Source organism: Polypterus senegalus, chromosome 5, assembly GCF_016835505.1.
Source record: "Polypterus senegalus isolate Bchr_013 chromosome 5, ASM1683550v1, whole genome shotgun sequence".
Lineage (NCBI taxonomy): Eukaryota > Metazoa > Chordata > Cladistia > Polypteriformes > Polypteridae > Polypterus > Polypterus senegalus.
This window is the reverse complement of record NC_053158.1, coordinates 18469454-18490025: the sequence shown is the minus strand read 5'-3', so window position 1 is coordinate 18490025 and position 20572 is coordinate 18469454.

The following is a 20572-nucleotide window of genomic DNA, read 5'->3' as shown; positions in this document are numbered from 1 at the left end:
TAATTGAATCTGCGCCTCCGAATTGCAACTTTTCTCATGCGGATCGCCAAGGTAAGAAAGGCAGTTGTTTAGCAAACATTTACTTGAGCCTCCTGGATTGTTTTGATTTGAGCCAGCACATTAGTCAACCTACACACAAAGCAGGTAATACATTAGACCTAGTAATTACTAAAGGACTAAAGGTTGATGTGAAGCAGATCATTGATATTGGTCTATCAGACCATTTTCTCTTACTATTTAATATAGAAATAATGATAGAAAATATTCACGAGAAGCATATTGTTAAAAAACGCCTCTTTGATTCATCAGCAGCTTCAGAATTTACAAACATTGTAAGCACCCAGTCCGTTTATAGTGCTTACTACTCTAGTGAGAATAATGTAAATAGTAAGGTGGAAAATTTTAATACTAAGGTTAGAGCTGCTGCTGACATAGTCACACCTGAAAACATAGTTAAAAAATCTTCTAGCACTGCTATACCGTGGAAGATCCAAAGAGTGTCTGGTCTAAAGAGAACATGCTGGAGAGCTGAACGTAACTGGAGAAAAACTAAACTGATTATCCACTATGAGGTATTGAAGGTTAAAATAACAGAATACAACAACATGGTCCATCTTGAGAGGTGGTGTTATTTCTCTAGAATTATAAATAACAATGCTAGTAATACCAGAGTCTTGTTCACTACAATTGATCATCTGCTAAATCCAGGTCACTCAATGAAATGTCTCCAAAATACTTCCAGTGAAACTTGTGAGGCTTTTGCTGTATTTTATAACCAAAAAATTAATGATATTAGAAATAATATAGTACATCTCCCCAATACTGATCCTCTTAAACCCTGGTACTCCATTATAAACAAATTACATTCTTTCACCAGGATAGATCTACCTGATTTATATAAAATAATTTCTCAACTGAGACCTTCCACCTGCATCCTTGACCCAATACCAACAAGTATTTTCTAAGAAGTATCAGGTGTGCTAATTGACAGTATTCTTGACGTAGTAAACTCGTCATTAGATACTAGGATCTTCCCAGGCTGTCTTAAGACTGCTGTTGTTAAACCTCTGCGCAAGTTAAAAAATCTTGACTCCTCTGCTTTTGAAAATTTTAGGCTTATTTCTAACCTGCCTTTCTTAAATAAAATTCTAGAGAAGACAGTCACTATGCAGCTTAATGATCATCTCAATAAACATACCATTCTTGATAAATTTCATTCGGGTTTCAAAACAAATCACAGTACAGAAACTGCACTCGTTAAAGTAGTAAATGACTTGCGGGTAAATGCAGACAGAGGCCGTTTATCTGTTCTCATCCTCATTTGATACCATTGATCACAATACTCGCCTTAGTCAATGAGTGTCTTAAATTGGTTTGAATCCTATATGGTAGGTAGAAAATCTTCTGTTAGTTTTGGTAATTATACTTCAAAGACGCGTGATATTCTACATGGTGTTCCACAAGGCTCTATCCTGGGTCCGCTGCTCTTTTCAATTTACATGCTTCCATTAGGTCAGATTATCTCAGGGCATAACGTGAGCTACCACAGCTATGCTGATGACGCACAGCTATATTTATCAATAGCACCTGATGACCCCGACTCTCTTGATTCACTGACACACTGTCTTACTTGTGTTTCTGAATGGATGAGTAGTAATTTTCTCAAACTAAATAAAGAGAAAACTAAAATTTTTGTGATTGGCAATAATGGATATAATGAGGTTATTAGAAATAAACTTGATGCATTAGGATTTAAAGTTAAAACGGAGGTAGAGAATTTAAGGGTAACTATTGACTCTGACCTGAATTTTAAATCACATATTAATCAGATTACTAGGACAGCATTTTTCTACTTAAGAAATAGAGCAAAAGTTAGACCTCTTATAACATTGCAAGATGCTGAATATTAGTTCACACTTTTGTATTCAGTTGGCTAGATTACTGTAACGCACTCCTCTCAGGACTACCAAAATAAAACATCAAACGATTGCAACGAGTGCAGAATGCAGCTGGTAGAATCTTAACTAGGAATAGAAAATCCGAGGACATCACCCCAGTTTTGATGTCACTACACTGGTTACCTGTGTCATTCAGAATTGACTTTAAAATACTGCTTATGGTTTACAAAGACTTAAATAATCTCACTCCATCTTATACCCTATATTTCAAAATGTCTTACACCTTATATTCCAAATCGTAACCTTAGATCTTCAAATGAGTGTCTGCTTAGAATTCCAAGAGCTAAACTTAAAAGAAGTGATGAGGTGGCCTTCTGCTGTTAGGCACCTAAAATCTGGAATAGCGTGCCAATAGGAATTCGCCAGGCTAATACAGTGGAGCATTTTAAAAAACTGCTGAACACACACGACTTTAACATGGCTTTCTCATAGCTTCATCTTAGTTTAATCCTGATGCTCTGTATATTCAATTATTTATCATTATCATTCGTGGTGGCTCCAAAATTCATACAAACCCCTACTATCTCTACTGTTCTTTTTCCAGTTTTCTGTGGTGACGATCTGCGCCACCACCACCTAATCAAAGCACCATGATGTCCCTAGATTGATGGATTAAAGGCCAGAAGTCCACATAACTGTCGTCATCAAATTCTTCCATGTGAACCCTGAATACCATGTGGACTGATTGAGGTCATTTATGTTAGGTAGAATGCCTAGAGGGGGCTGGGTGGTCTCGTGGCCTGGAACCCCTACAGATTTAATTTTTTTTTCTCCAGCCGTCTGCAGTTTTTTTTTTTGTTTTTGTTTTTTCTGTCCTCCCTGGCCACCTTACTTTTATTCTATGTTAATTAGTGTTCCCTAATTTTAATTATTTATTTTGTCTTTTTTTTTCTTCATCATGTAAAGCACTTTGAGCTAGATTGTTTGCATATAAATGTGCGATAGAAATAAATTTCGTTGTTGTTGATGTGGATCGCTCCAGCTGAGCTCCTTTATGGAGGTGGAACAATCAGAGGTGTAAGCGACTCTCCGCAGAAGTCTGGGAAGGCAGCACAAGTCAGAGGCTCGGATTGTGAGCCTCATTGAGGTCCATGGACGGTAAGGACCCGAGCCTGGGTCCGGATTGGGAGCCTTGCTAGTAGCCATGGAAACAGCCTGGACCTGACTCAGACCTTTAGTTAGAAGGAAGGCTGTGTCTGTCAGGGAGGTATGTCTCCTCTGCTCACCTCTCTCAAAGCTTGGCAGCAGAAGAGATCAGTTTTTAAAGGGGTGCACCAGGCCTCATGTTTTCATGGACAGCTTACTGCACTATGTTTGTTTTTAACCTTGCTTTTACTGCATTTATTTACTGGAACTTTAAAGTTCCACCAGCACCTTTTATTATATGGATTATTTATTTATTTATTTATTGAACTCCAGCACTGCACTGTTTTGAACACTTTGGTTTTGACTGTTTTTAATAAAAGCACTGAAGCACTTATACACCTAACCCTTGCTAAATGTGTGTTGTGTCCTCATCCGCTAGCTCATCTCTCAGGTACGTTATTGGCAGTAACAGGTTCAAGAGACTTCCCGAAAGGACCCAGTAGTGTGGTGCCAACCCGCACCATCATAAGCACTTTATTGAAGAGTGGCCAGACGACACATGAAAGCCTGCTTGAAGTTTGCAAAAAATGACCTAAAGAACTTTCGGAATATGTGAATCAAGATCCTTTGGTCTGATGAAATGAAGATTAAACTGTTTGGACTCAAATTAAAGCATCACATCCAGAGGAAACCAGGGACTACTCATCACCTGCCCAATAACATTCAAGCAGTGAAGGTGGTATGGGGTAACATCCTGCCACTGGGTTGTTTTTCAGAGCTATAAAATGGGAAGCTAGTCAGGGTTGAGGAAAAGCTGAACACAGTAAAGTGCAGAAATATCCTTAATGAAAACCTGCTGTAGAACGTCTGGAACTCAGACTGGGCCAGAGGTTCACCTTCCAACAAAACAAAGCACAAAGAAAAGACACCACAGGAGTGGCTAAGGGTCAGCTTCATAGATGTCCTTGAGTGGAGCAGCCAGAGCCCAGACCTTAATTTAATCGAACATCTCTGGAGAGACCTGAAAATTGTTGTTCACCTGTGGTCTTTATCCAACATGACAGAGGCTGAGAGGAGCTGCAAAGAAGACTGGCAATAAAATCCACAAATCCAGGAGTGTGAACTTTGTTGCGTCAGAATCGCTGCCAAATTCTACTTCTACAAATTATTGAGGGAAATGTCTGAATAGGGCGGCACGGTGGCGCAGTGGTAGCACTGCTGCCTCGCAGTTAGGAGACCCGGGTTCGCTTCCCAGGTCCTCCCTGCGTGGAGTTTGCATGTTCTCCCCGTGTCTGCGTGCGTTTCCTCCGGGCGCTCCAGTTTCCTCCCACAATCCAAAGACATGCAGGTTAGGTAGATTGGCGATTCTGAATTGGCCCTAGTGTGTGCTTGGTATGTGTGTGTGTTTGTGTGTGTCCTGTGGTGGGTTGGCACCCTGTCCAGGATTGGTTCCTGCCTTGTGCCCTGTGTTGGATGGGATTGGCTCCAGCAGACCCCCGTGACCCTGTATTCGGATTCAGCGGGTTAGCAAATGGATGGATGGAAAGTCTGAATATGTGTGTCAATGAGAAATTTCAGTTTTAAATTTTTAATAAATTTGCAAAAATTTCTAAAATCTTGTTTTTGCTTTGTCATTCTGGTTTACTGAATAACAACAGCAACATTTATTTCTACAGCACATTTTCATACAAATGGTGCAGCTCAGAGTGTTTTACAAGAAAGAAGAAAAGAAAAAGTTTATATGAAACAAAAATAAGATTAGGCAATACTAAGTAACAAAGAATAAAGTAAGGTCAGATGGCCTGGAGGACAGAAAAAAAAAATCTGCAGGGGTTTCAAAGCCATGAGACCACCCAGACCCCACTGGGCATTCTACCTAACATCATGGTTTTCAGGCTTCACATGAAAGAATTGGATGATGATGGTCATGTGGAACTCTAGCCTTTCATCCATCAATGTAGAGACAGCACGGGGCTTTGATCAGGTGGTGGTGGCACAGATCACCACCACAGAAAATTGGAAAAAGAACAGTAGAGAAAGTAAGAATTCGTACTGATTGTGGATCCATGATAAAAACGATAATAAAATACATGTACAGAATATCAGGGTTAGAGTAAAATGAACTAAAATGAGAAAGTCATGTTAAAATAATGAGTTTTTAGCAGTTTTTTAAATTGCTCCACTGTATCAGCCCGGCGAATTTCTATCAGTAAGCTATTGCAGATTTTAGGTGCATAACAGCAGACAGCCTGCTCACCACTTCTTTAAGTTTAGCTCTTGAAATTCTAAGCAGACACTCATTTGAGGATCTAAGGGTACAACGTGGAATGTAAGGTGAAAGGCATTCTGAAATATAAGGCTTTGTAAACCATTTAAGAAGTACAAAATGAATTTAAACGATTTAATGATTTGAGCACCAGGCTGTTATTATGGGTTATTGAGTGTTGATGGGCAAAAATGCCAAATTTATCCATTAAAAATTAAATCTATAACACAATAAACAGTGTAATTAGTGAAGTGGACGGAATACTTTCTGAAAGCACTGATATATGTATGTATATGTACTCTATGTATGTAATTATGATAGATGTACAGGTATATCTCAGTTGGTAAAGAGCTAAAACTATATATTTGACACGATCTGAAAAAATAAATATCACTATAGTATGTTACTCCGGAATAAAATGAATTGAGTAAAACAAAAAGTCCCAATGAACATCTGTTGCTGTCATAAAAAAATATTAGTTTATTGTTCAGAAGGGTCAACTAGAAATGAGCATTTTATTTAATTTATTTTCCTAGTTTCATACTTCTAACCTATCACAAATATGGTGCTGTAGTTTATTTTGTCACTAATAACATAGCTAGGGGCCCACATACAGTAATTGTCTCACATTGCAGAAATATTGCTAAAAACATATTGAAGATGCCAGAAGTAAATTAAAAGCTAAGAAATATATATATAAAAAAAATGACATCAAATGAGAATTATAGAGGTGACCGGGAAAGAGTTTCAAGATATTGTAAGCCTTGATATTATATGAAGAAACTGATATTTAAACATATATTTAACTAAACACATCTAGTCAAGTTGGAAATAAAACATTTTATACTTGATTGTTTTTTTTGTAACTCCATTGTTATGAAGAGTGATGCATGATAACTGATATGTGAAAAGTGGAATCGACAATGTAATGACAGTTATTAATAATTAACAATAGTAATAATGAGATCACATATGATGGCAAATGTTAAACATCACCAAATATTAGAAACAGCCTATAATTTCAATGCATTTTCCAAGGTTGCCTATTTCATTGCAGGTTTTGAATAACATTCCAGGCTAATCCTTCTTTAGAAGCACCCAGCATGTTAAGCTTATGTATTTCTTTTCGTGGAGTTGCCTGGGTCACCATGATATTATATACGTTATATTTCAACTAAATGGTGAATCACATAATTAAGGACACCAGCAAAAATTAAGGGGCAAGTATATTAAGGAATTAAGGTAAAGAACCTTTACTCAAACAGTTGTGGGTAATGTAGAACAAACTATCAGGACATGCAGTGAAGCAAACACCTTGACAACCTTTGAGAAGAATCTGGATGAGATATTGGGACAGCTTATCTATTAGTTAAACAAATGAGCCTGAAGGATTGAATGGTCCCCTCCTCTTCAGATAGATAGAACTTTATTTGTCTTCTGGGGGATATTTGGCTTTTAACAGAATCTCTTTAGATAAATAGATAAATAAATATATATATATACAGTACATACACACTATGGTCTGAATACACACCAGACAGACTAAAAAAGAAGGAAATTAAAATACTATCAACCTTGTTTCCTCCTTATAGCACTCTTCATTTAGTGCAGGTGCAGAGCAATGTCAGCAATTCTCAGTTAAAATACAGTGCATCCACAAAGTATTCACAGCACATCACTTTTTCCACATTTTGTTATGTTACAGCCTTATTCCAAAATGGGTTAAATTAATTTTTTTCCTCAGAATTCTACACACAACACCCCATAATGACAACGTGAAAAAAGTTTACTTGATATTTTTGCAAATTTATTAAAAATAAAAAAATTGAGAAAGCACATGTACATAAGTATTAACAGCCTTTGCCAAGAAGCTCAAAATTGAGCTCAGGTGCATCCTGTTTCCCCTGATCATCCTTGAGATGTTTCTGCTGCTTCATTGGAGTCCACGTAAATGGTTAACGTCCTAGTAAATTCAGTTGATTGGACATGATTTGGAAACGCACACACCTGTCTATATGAGGTCCCACAGTTGACAGTTCATGTCAGAGCACAAACCAAGCATGAAGTCAAAGGAATTGTCTGTAGACCTCCAAGACAGGATTGTCTCGAGGCACAAATCTGGGGAAGGTTACAGAAAACTTTCTGCTGCTTTGAAGGTCCCAATGAGCACAGTGGCCTCCATCATCCACAAGTGGAAGAAGTTCAAAACCACCAGGACTCTTCCTAGAGCTTCTTCCATCTAAACTGAGCGATCGGGGAGAAGGGCCTTAGTCAGGGAGGTGACCAAGAACCCGATGGTCACTCTGTCAGAGCTCCAGAGGTCCTCTGTGGAGAGAGGAAAACCTTCAGAAGGACAACCATCTCTGCAGCAATCCACCAATCAGGCTTGTATGATAGAGTGGCCAGACGGAAGACACTCCTTAGTAAAAGGCACATGGCAGCCCGCCTGGAGTTTGCCAAAAGGCACCTGAAGGACTCTCAGACCATGAGAAACAAAATTCTCTGGTTTGATGAGACAAAGATTGAGCTCTTTGGTGTGAATGCCAGGCGTCACATTTGGAGGAAACCAGACACCGCTCATCACCAGGCCAATACCATCCCTACAGTGAAGCATGGTGGTGGCAGCATCATGCTGTGAGGATGTTTATCAGCGGCAGGAACTGGGAGACTAGTCAGGATAAAGGGAAAGATGACTGCAGCAATGTACAGAGACATCCTGGATGAAAACCTGCTCCAGAGCGCTCTTGGCCTCAGACTGGGGCGATGGTTCTTCTTTCAGCAGGACAACGACCCTAAGCACACAGCCATGATATCAAAGGAGTGGCTTCAGGACAACTCTGTGAATGTCCTTGAGTGGCCCAGCCAGAGCCCAGACTTGAATCCGATTGAACATCTCTGGAGAGATCTTAAAATGGCTGTGCACCGACACTTCCCATCCAACCTGATGGAGCTTGAGAGGTGCTGCAAAGAGGAATGGGCGAAACTGGCCAAGGATAGGTGTGCCAAGCTTGTGGCATCATATTCAAAAAGACGAGGCTGTAATTGCTGCCAAAGGTGCATCGACAAAGTATTGTGCAAAGGCTGTGAATACTTATGTACATGTGATTTCTAAGTTTTTTTTATTTTTAATAAAACTTTTTTCACGTTGTCATTATGGGATGTTGTGTGTAGAATTCTGAGGAAAAAAATGAATTTAATCCATTTTGGAATAAGGCTGTAACATAACAAAATGTGGAAAAAGTGATGCGCTGTGATTACCCAGAACTTCCGGGTCAGGTGAAAACTCCTCTTTTTCTTCATCCCGGAAGTACTTTATTTCTTCTGTCCTCGTGACTGTGAAGTACTTCCGGGCTATACTGAACATACAAGTCCTTGAGCCTCCCTGCAGCGTCCTCTTTTGGCCGGGATAAGATGCCATGGTCAGTTGACAACAGAGGAGATTAAAGTTGTAAAAGTAAAGTCAAAAACAAAAGTAACAAAAAAACTTCTGACTTGGCAGTCCCAGTTCCAGTGAGACATTTTGCTGTTGGTACATAGAAGCCACAGTTGCACTTCTTGACACACTTCTGTTGAATAATTTGTTGGCTGAAGGTGCTTAGTGTTGGTGTCAGAGAGAGGATGTGTAGTATTGGTGATAATGGCACTCATTTTTGTTTTAATTCTCTCCTTTGCTCAAACTTCAGGGGGTCCAGAGTGCATCCCACAACTGAACCCACCCTTTTAATTGTCTTGTTGATTCGGTGGGCCTCTCTTGAAGTGATGTTACCTGCCTAGAATACCACAGCATAGAAAATTGCACCGGCCATCACGGAGTTTTCGATGTGAAGGATGTAAAAAAGCGCAGTGTCCTAAGGGGAAAGAGCCTGTTCTGCCATTTCTTATATAGTTCCTCTGTGTTACGAGACCAGTCCATCTATACTCCCTGAATAGTGACCAGACATTGATGCAGTGGAATTCAATAACTAGTTCCTTGGTTTTGCTGATGTTGAGTTGTAGACATTCTTTCTGTACCCAGAGACACATTTCTTATGTTGTTATCTTCCTATACTATGATGGAAGAAATCAAGAGCAATGATAGATGTGGACTGGGGATAGGAAGACCAGAGATAATAAAACAGAGGAGAAAAGTGAGCATTTAAGAAAGAAAAATAGAGCTATGAACATTTTCATACTATCTTCTTATATAATACGTTTTGTGGCTGTCCGTTTGTCTGTCCGGGATTTTAAATCACCTGTAGCTCGCAAACTGTTTGAACTACTGACCTGAAATTTGGTACACATATACTACGTGATGTCTACTATCCGCTTTCAGGTTGATGATTGACCTCCAAGGTTGACCTCAGGAAGCAGCAAGCACATCAACCTCTGACCAAACGAACGCTAAACGTACATAGAAAGAGTATGAAAACTATGAATGCTCAAGTCAAGTGCATTCACTGTACGCTACTGGTATTGGAATATTTGACAATCACAGACAGAAAGAAATAGGAAGTATGGTATGCGTTTTGTTGTTCCGAAGCTTGAATAAATAGCAAATCTTGGGATGTCCCATTTTAGTTTAAAGCATTGCTGTGTTTCTGTTATCAGTCATTATGGTACTGCCATGCAACAATTACCTTTCTTTGCTTGTTTTAGCTTTGTATTATGACAACATCCCAAGTTCAAAACCAACATATAAAGATAAACATAAATAATAAGTAGCAGATAGATAATAAGTAACAGAGGCAGCATAAAGTATAAAAACAGAATAGAAGTATAAAGTGTAATTGTGCAGGTAGGTGTGTGATGGTCAAGTCAAATACAGTTGTGCGAGGTAGATAGAATGAGGTGAACCTTGGTTATAAACTCCAGTCAGTTATTTAGGAGTCTAATGGCCTTGGGAAAGAAATAATTCTTTAGCCTGGAAGTCCTGCATTTCATACTCTATACCTCCTGCCTGAGGGTAAATGTGTAAACTGTTAGTGTTGGGGTGGGTTGGGTCTCTGAGGATCGAGGCAGTTCTCCTGCGGACTCTGCAGTTGTAGATGCTCTGCAGAGACGGCAGTGGGGTCCTGGTGATCTTCTCAGCAGTCTTTACCACTCTCTGCAGGTGTTTGTGGTCCATAGCAGTAGTGTTGCCGTACCACACAGTGATGCAGCTAGTCAAGATGCTCTCAACAATTCAGCTGTAAAAGTTGAAGAGGATCTTAGTCGACAAACCAAACTTACTCAGCCTCCTCAGAAAGTACAGCCGCCGTTGAGCCCTCTTGACCAGCTGTGTGGTGTTAAGCGTCTAAGTGAGGTCCTCACCGATGTAGACACCCAGGTATTTAATGCTGCTCACCCTCTCCACTTCAGATGAACAGTGGCCAGTGAGGTCTCCTCTCCTTCCTCATGTCCACTATCATCTCCTTCGTCTTGTCTGTGTTGAGGGTGAGGTTGTTGTACTCACACCATGATGCCAGACTGCCCACCTCCCTCCTGTAGCCCGCCTCATCCCCACCAGTGATGCGTCCAATCACTGTGGTGTCATCTGCGAACTATAGAATTATGTTATCTTTGTAGGAGGCAGCACAGTCGTGGGTGAACAGGATGTAGAGGATGGGGCTGAGGACGCATCCCTATGAGGTGCCTGTGTTTGTGATAAAGCTGGCCTAAACCCTATTACCAATCCTGACAGACTGGGGCCTGCCAGTCAGAAAGTCTAGGAGCCAGTCACAGAGGGTGGGATGCAGGCCAAGTGCAGACAGTATATGGGTGAGTTTATGGTGGATAACCATGTTAAAGGCGGAGCTGTGTCATCAAAGAGCATCCTGATATAGGAGACTTTGTTCTCCAGATGGGAGAGGGAATAATGTATTGCGGCTGCAATGGCATCTGAGGTTGTCCTGTTGGGCCGGTAGGCATCCTGCAGGGGGTCCAGAGTTTCCGGTATTCTGCTCTGAATGTTGGCCAGCACTACTTATTTAAAATACTTCATGATGATTGGAGTGAGTGCTACCAGCCTGTAATCATTCAGGCAGGTAGGTGGGCTTTTTAGCAAGGGGGACGATGAACATAGTCTTAAAGCAGGACGGAACGATGCGCTGACTGAGGGAAAGGTTGAAGATGGAGCAGAGAACATCAGCCAGCTCATTGGCTTATGTTCTGAGAGTGCACCCAGGGATGTTGTCTGGTCCTGCTGCTTTACAGGGGTTTATCTTCCTTATTGCTCCCAGTGCTAGTCATGCAGTGGGCTCACATTAGAATCACTCGCCAATCTATTTTCCGGACCGGTTATCTATTTGCGAGTCACAGAGTTTAGACAAAACCAATTAATTAGAAATGTTAGGCTCTTTGTGCATTAAGTTTGAAACTTGTCACATAACAATCAATGGCTATGGGTATTTCTAGTATATGCTGATTTGTTTTATTCTTTTCCAGATGTCTTTATTGTGTTTATTAAATTTCATTTTTACCCAAAATTGAGTTTACCAGAAATATTTCTATACACACTAACACCAATGATGTGTAAAAGGTTTCGGCATTTGTCCAGTCCTGGATGTTCAGTATTCTGTTATGGTCTGTGATTAACCATAAGTATTGACCATTGGCATTATCCAAGTTTTTGCTCTCTGCCAATATGGGGGCCTGCAATGGATGGAGTCACATAAAGGTTACAGAACTGGCATGTATTGCTATTCATCTTTGCTCCATATTTATAGATCTCATACAGTCCAGATAGAGTCACTTCATTTGTGGGTTGTACAAGAAGCACCAGGTTTTGTTACCAGGCATTACAGAATCCCATCATCCCCATTAGGCCTCAGGCACATGATGGTGACAGATGGTGGATGTGAATCAATATCAGTGCTAAATGGTTTATGCCATTGTCTGCGCTCTACTAATGTGTTGTTGCCTAAGTGTTCCAGTATCATGCACTCCTGCAGAACAGGACAAAACAACACTGGATGCAATGTGGAGTGGGCCACAGGACCTTGGAGCTGTGTGGGGCCATTAGATGGCAGAAGTTCACCCCCTAAGCAGTGTGACCAAACTCGGAAGCATGGCAAGCAGAAAGACCTTAGTGCTAAACTGCAACATAGCAAATCTGACAAGATCCACTCTACCATCCTTTCTACTAGCAAATTCAAGCTATCTGGGCACAAAATAGACTATTTAAAGCTCAGACATACTACACAAAGCAACGTGAAGGACTGCTGTGCTTTGATTTTTACTGAAACTTGGTTGCGTGACGGCATTCCGGATTCTGGCAGGCTGCTCTTTGTTCCACATGGACAGAGACAATGCAAGGTACGGTAAGAAACGGGGCGGCGGCGCGTTCACTGATACCAAAAATGAGTGGTGCGCAAATGTTACGGTGGTCTCTAGACACTGTTCTGCTGTGATGAAGTTTATAGGAGTGAAATATCAGCCTTTCTACCTGCTATGGGAGTTTCATTTGGTTGTTTTGTTTGCTGTGTACCTGCTGCTTAGTGTTAATGTTAACCAGGCACTAGTGCAATTGTACAAGGCCCATAAATAATCTGCAAACTATCTCGCTCAACAGTGCTTTAATCATTGCTGGCGACTTAAACCACGCAAACCTTAAGTCAGTTCTACCTAGATTCTACCAATATGCGAACAGTGCAAACAGGGGTGATAACTGCTTAGGCCATGTTTACACCAGCATTAAAGACACTTACCACCCTGAGCCACAAACTTTGGCAACTCCAACCACATCATCGTGAAAATGATCCCAGCCTACAGTTCAGATCAAAAGCACTAACCAGTCCCGAGAGACATGAGGATGTCACCTGATGGGGACATCTCAACATGTCTGTTTTCAGTTTTTAGAGAGGCTGCTACTAATTAGCAGCCATTGTCAGGGCCATGGGCATACACAGCTCACTGACAAAATGCATGGTTACTGTGAGCATGTTTTAACATTTGCAGTGTTTTGGATGCCTATTTACAAAGAAGACAGCACATCTAACCAGGTCAATAAGCAACTTCTGAGCATATGCCAGACACCAAATATTTTTTTCAGCATGTAAAGAGCTGTTATACCATTACACAAATACCACCAAGTAGCACTGCTGAAACACTACTGCTGGCTAGGGCTCCCGTAATATCATCCTGTTGAGAATTTTGATCAAGGATCAATGTGCTGCATTATTAGTTTTTGTGTTCTTAGCTATGAAAAGCCTAGGCCTGAAACAACTTTAAAAGGACACCATTTATTTTGTTAGAGAGGCCTCTTGCCTGCCTGTCCTTCTTACTTGCTTTGTGTTGAGTTTCTGTGAGTTGAGCTGTAAGACAAGGTCATCATGCTCTCTGAGGAAGAAAGCAGGCAAACTTTGTTTTGAAAAATGCAGGAGCCGAGCTTTTTTACTGATAGAAGACAAAAAAAACTGCATGCAAGGTTTTTGCCTGTGTGAGTAACGGGAATCTTGTAATGATTACTTCCCTCAAGCAATACCTGGGCGGCTATGCTGCCTTGGACGCAACGAGGTGCATGCAACTTCACTTAGATGACAGAGGTGTTGGGTTAGATCGAAGGCCGACCTAATGGGCACGGTTGACGGGCAACTGAACCCGGCATATGCTTCACCACGAAGCTCTTAACTAGCATATAAAATATATAAGCTATTAAATGGCATTTAGAAGCATTAAAGCTCATCAGTACCTTAGGTGATAAAATTTAAAACACAATGTATTATGATATTAGTTAGTTTTAACACTATAGGGGCTTAAGAGTTGATTGTTGAAAGTTAGGGGACTTTTTCCTGAACAAGTGCCATGACGTAAGCAGTAGCTTGGCCTCAGTCAGACCACTGTGCAGCTGTGTGCCATGACTTAATAATGTTGCTGTCTATATTCATGGGCACACACGTATATGTTTAACAGTAGCAGTTTAGTTTATATGGCAATGTTTCTTTATACAGCTTAGGGATAATAATAATAAGATATAGTTCCGAGTTTCCCTGAAAATAAGACCGGGTCTTATATTAATTTTTACTCCAAAAGATGCACTAGGACTTATTTTCAGGGGATGTGTTATATTTATTCATGTACAATAATATACATGTATCCAAATACAGTCATGTCATCATCTTCTGGAATATTGTCATAACTCCATTCCAGCCTGAATTTCTTGCTACTTTTAGGATCCTACAGGATAGATGTGCGTGCTTCGATGTTTGATGAATGGTTCAATGTGGTAAGACAAAATGCCGACATACAAGTGCATTCATGATGCTTTTATATTCAAGCGTTGCATATTCCACAATACATTTTAAAAGTCTCAAATGCCATCTTCTGTGCTGTCTTTTCTTTACCTTCACAATAGCATCAGAATGTACGATGGCGTATTTAAGCCAGAGAGAAAAAAATTAAGGACATAGTGAAATTGTCTGTTTTGTGACTAAAGTGGAAATTTCGGCTTTAACCTCGAAATGTCCACTTTAACTTTTTAGTTTATTTTATCATTAAAACAGACCATCGTAAACATCATCTTAAAACCAACCCAGCTGTTAAACACTGTGCTTCTGGGGCTTCCTCCTGACCTGACAGCAGCAATCACCAGACAGAATACATTACATTTCTGATATTCCAGCTCTCTGCACATTTAGAATCCTTAGATTTATATTTGATAACACTTTCATGATGAAATGCATTAAAATATGTGTTACATTTTACAGATAAATCGTTAACTTTTTGCGTAAATAATGAATACTGTTAATAGTTACAGATGTGGGGGTGACATGGTGACAGAGTAGTAGCACTGCTGTCTCGCAGGGAGTCACGTCCTTATGCAGTTTGCAAGTTTCCCTGGTGGGTTTCCACAGTGTGCTCTGTTTTCCATCCAAAGACATGAAGGTTTGGGGATTTGGTGAAGCTAAAATGACATTGATGTATGTGAGTGCTTGTGTTCATCTTGCTATTAGCTGATGCCCCATGTAGGGATTGTTTCTGTCTCGTGCCCAATGCTTGTTGGAATGGGTGCATCCCTGGTTTGATGGATGGATGTAACCATTAAACATACTTTTCATTGTGGCAAGGTGTCCTTGGAATTTAATGGATGTTTTGGGTACATGCGTCACATTGCGTGAAGTATCAAACTGACCTTCGGCGCCTTGCTTTTCAGCTGACGATCTTGACTAGGGCTTATTTTTGGGGTAGGTCTTATATTACAGAGCAGTCTGAAAATCATGCTAAAGCTTATTTTCAGAGTAGGTCTTATTTTCGGGGAAACACGGTAGCACATATGAGTGAGCTTAAAGAAGCAATTGTTAAAGGTTTGTCTTTTTTCCTTCTTTCAAGCTTGAAGCTTTGTGTCAATGTTGTTCGCAGCTTTGCCCTTATCAGTGAAGCTGTGCACTGCCGCCCACTGGCACAGTTGCCTATTATGTTAGTCTTAGCCTTACAGAATGCTAGTGCAACAAGTAATCATTTATCTATACTAATAAATGGCAAAGCCCTCACTCACTCACTCACTCACTCACTCACTCACTCACTCACTCACTCACTCACTCACTCACTCACTCACTCACTGATTCACTCATCAATAATTCTCCCACTTCCCGTGTGGGTGGAAGGCTGAAATTTGGCAGGCTCATTCCTTACAGCTTACTTACAAAAGTTGGGCAGGTTTCATTTCGAAATTCTACGCGTAATGGTCATAACTGGAAGCTAGTTTTCTCCATATACTGTAATGGAGTTCAGCTCGATGGCCGTGGGGGGCGGAGTTTCATGTGACATCATCACGCCTCCCACGTAACCACGTGAACTGACTGTCAACGCAGTACGTAGAAAACAAGGAAGAGCTCCAAAAAGCGCTGAAGAAAACATGCATTATACAATTGAGAAGGCAGCGAAACAACAAGAAGAGAGCAAGTGACACATACAAGCATATTCATGAGTGCAGCTACTGCGGAAACAAAGCACGGTGTATACTGTAAGTTTAAATTAAGTTTATAGACAGGCTGCCGCTGGCGTTTGTCATGCACAGTGATGCATACAAGCATATTCATGACTGCAGCTACTTCGGAAACAAAGCACAGTGTAAACCTAAAATTTAAATTAAGTTCATGGCGTTTGTAATGCCCACGACTAATGCGGGATACAAGTTTAATGAGAGGACACAGGGTATAAACGAGAGTTTTGATCATTTTGTAACTAAGTTAAAATTGCTGGTGAAGGGCTGTGCTTATGCAAATTCCGAGAGACTGTGTTTGTGGGGGGATTGACAGTTGAGGCGGGTGGGGGAGTCACATCATCCTCTCCCCTCCCATTCACCTCATTTCGCTCTGAGCTGAGCTCTGCAGCTAACGCGGTCTTGCGGAAGCAACTTTGTCACACTGCCACCAAATACTCACAGAAAAATCCACAAGTTAATACACACGTTGTCTCTAGAGTTTCTCCACACTCTGAATCCTCCAGGCACTACTAACAACATTGACAATCATGTTACGTTATTTTTAAAATGTTTCCTTTTCTTAGCACAAGCACAGCTGAGAAGCTTCGATGCATGTGCTCCATAACGCGTTAAAAAATAACGCATTTAATCACACTTTGCATTACAAGCAAAGGGGAACTTCTCTCAATGCATGATTTCCTGGTACACCGATTACATTGATGCACACATCAGAGCTACAAAAATATAAGAGTCGGAAGACTGCTAATATATATATATACCCCAAAGCGCAAATGTTTTTTTTAATTTAAAAGGGTTTTAATGGGCAACAGAATCAAATAATAGACATGGACATGAATATTGTAAACTCAAGCTCTTTTAATTTCTGAAAAAAAAAAATGCATTTAAACTGCATTTCAATTCAAATCAGAATCATCATCCCTGCCTAAAATTGGGCAGACTTAAAAATAAAGTGGTAGTTTAAGTACCTTAAGTACATTTTCAGAATGGTATTGTCTTTAAATAATAATAACCAACATTTCAACATAAAGTGCAGTTTTTCTTCTTAAAAAAATAAGTCAGAAACATAAAAGTTAATATGACCAACTTAACCAACTTGACCAACTTAATCTTTAAACTCTGAGTAACCTTATTTTGTACATTAGGCTAAAACAGTGTGATCATTGAACATTTTGTAATTAGATGTAATTAGAATTACTAGCGGTCACGGAAGTCCAATGATCCCCAGTAAGAGCCACAAAGTCCGTTTTCTGTAATGCATCTAATTTTGCTTGCTTTTCAGTGTGCACAAAACCATGCTTTTATCAAGGCTTCCGTCGGGTAGTCTTTTGAAATGAAATTTTCCTCCGATCAGTCGTAGGAACGCGCTTTATTCTGACTCTAACATTTTTGTAGCTGTGATGTGTGCATCAGTGTAATTGATGTACCAGGAAATCATGCATTGACAAAAGTTCCCCTTTGTTTGGAATTGAAAGTGTGATTAAATGTGTTTTTTTTAACGTGTTATGGAGTACATGCATCGAAGCTTCTCAGCTGTGCTTTTGCTAAGAAAAGGAAACATTTTAAAAATAATATAACATGATTCTGCGTTAACCGCATATTTTTTCATACGTCCCAAACCAAGGAGATGCGAGGGTAAAATGAATTGGTAAGTGCGCGTACATACTCAGTGCATCCATTCTCGGGAATCGAACCTCGGATGTCGGCGCTAGAGGCGAAGCCTCTACAATTGCGCCACGGCGTATGGCTTGTCTATTCGAGAGTATGTAGATCGAGGTATATATATATACCCGCATTTCGCAGTGGAGAAGTAGTGTGTTAAAGAAGTTATGAAAAAGAAAAGGGAACATTTTAAAAATAACGTAACATGATTGTCAATATACAGTATTTGTTTTGTGAGTGTTATTGAGTGTTGCTGTCATCAAGGATTTGATTATCATTATTTCTTTCAATCAGGTTCGTATTTGTAGGATGTGTTATGTTCAAGTTACATTCCGTGTTTGTCAATCGTTGTAAAGATAAGAGGTTTCATTCATTGATTCGTTTCTTACTGCATCAATAAACAGTTCGTCTTCCACTTTATCTGAGATGTGACACACTGCATGCACGGGTTTTTTTTTTACACTGTCTTCCTTTAGCGGGACATTGACTTTTTCCACCGTGTGCTTTGTTTCTGCAGTAGCTGCACTTATGAATATGCTTGTATGTATCAGATGCTTCATATTTTTTTGCTGCCTTCTCAATTGTGTAATTCGGTTTTTGTTCAGCACTCTTTGGAACTGTTGCTTTTAGTGTGTGCACTGTGTCAGTTCACATGAACCGCTTGGTGTTCATGCTTCGAAGGTTCCCAGCTGTGCTGGTGCCATCTCGTGTGATGTCCACGGCTGTATGTAATGTTAGCTAAGACCCGGCACTTAAAAGTTTCTCTCGCAGTTTCGCTGAGTTTGTGCCAAACACCACTCTGGTCATCTCATCTTCCTCTGCATAAGCACAGTCCTTCACCCCTGAATATATAGCAGTAGTGTTTCTATTGGATTGCCGCTGACGGACGGCCTTATATGGGCAGGCACTAAATTACAAACGCCAGCGGCAGCCTGTCTATGAACTTAATTTAAACTTTAGGTTTACACTGTGCTTTGTTTCCGAAGTATCAGCACTCATAAATATGGTTGTATATGTCAGTCGCTCACTTCTTATTGTTTCGCTGCCTTCTCAATTATATAATGCATATTTTCTTCAGCGCTTTATTGAGCTCTTCCTGGTTTTTTGCGTACTGCATTGATAGTCAGTTCACGTGGGAGGCGTGATGATGTCGCACGAAACTCCGCCCCCCACGGCCATCCAGCTCAACTCCATTACAGTATATGGAGAAAAATAGCTTCCAGTTATGACCATTACGCATAGAATTTCGAAATGAAACCTGCCCAACTTTTGTAAGTAAGCTGTAAGGAATGAGCCTGCCAAATTTCATCCTTCTACCTACACGGGAAGTGGGAGAATTAGTGATTAGTCAGTGAGTCAGTCAGTGAGGGCTTTGCCTTTTATTAGTATGTGTATATATATATATATATATATATATATGTGGATATGTATATACAGTATATGTGTATATATGTACATATGTATATGCATATATATATATATATATGTGTGTGTGTATGTATATACAGTGGTGTGAAAAACTGTTTGCCCCCTTCCTGATTTCTTATTCTTTTGCATGTTTGTCACACAAAATGCTTCTGATCATCAACACATCAAATATAACACAAGTAAACACAAAATGCAGTTTTTAAATGATGGTTTTTATTATTTAGGGAGAAAAAATCCAAACCTACATGGCCCTGTGTGAAAAGTAATTGCCCCTTGTTAAAAATAACCTAACTGTGGTGTATCACACCTGAGTTCAATTTCCGTAGCCACCCCCAGGCCTGATTACTGCCACACCTGTTTCAATCAAGAAATCACTTAAATAGGAGCTGCCTGACACAGAGAAGTAGACCAAAAGCACCTCAAAAGCTAGACATCATGCCAAGATCCAAAGAAATTCAGGAACAAATGAGAACAGAAGTAATTCAGATCTATCAGTCTGGTAAAGGTTATAAAGCCATTTCTAAAGCTTTGGGACTCCAGCGAACCACAGTGAGAGCCATTATCCACAAATGGCAAAAACATGGAACAGTGGTGAACCTTCCCAGGAGTGGCCGGCCGACCAAAATTACCCCAAGAGCAGAGACGACTCATCCAAGAGGTCACAAAAGACCCCAGGACAACGTCTAAAGAACTACAGGCCTCACTTGCCTCAATTAAGGTCAGTGTTCACGACTCCACCATAAGAAAGAGACTGGGCAAAATGGCCTGCATGGCAGATTTCCAAGACACAAACCACTGTTAAGCAAAAAGAACATTAGGGCTCGTCTCAATTTTGCTAAGAAACATCTCAATGATTGCCAAGACTTTTGGGAAAATACCCTGTGGACTGATGAGACAAAAGTTGAACTTTTTGGAAGGCAAATGTCCCGTTACATCTGGCGTAAAAGGAACACAGCATTTCAGAAAAAGAACATCATACCAACAGTAAAATATGGTGGTGGTAGTGTGATGGTCTGGGGTTGTTTTGCTGCTTCAGGACCTGGAAGGCTTGCTGTGATAGATGGAACCATGAATTCTACTGTCTACCAAAAAATCCTGAAGGAGAATGTCCGGCCATCTGTTCATCAACTCAAGCTGAAGCGATCTTGGGTGCTGCAACAGGACAATGACCCAAAACACACCAGCAAATCCACCTCTGAATGGCTGAAGAAAAACAAAATGAAGACTTTGGAGTGGCCTAGTCAAAGTCCTGACCTGAATCCAATTGAGATGCTA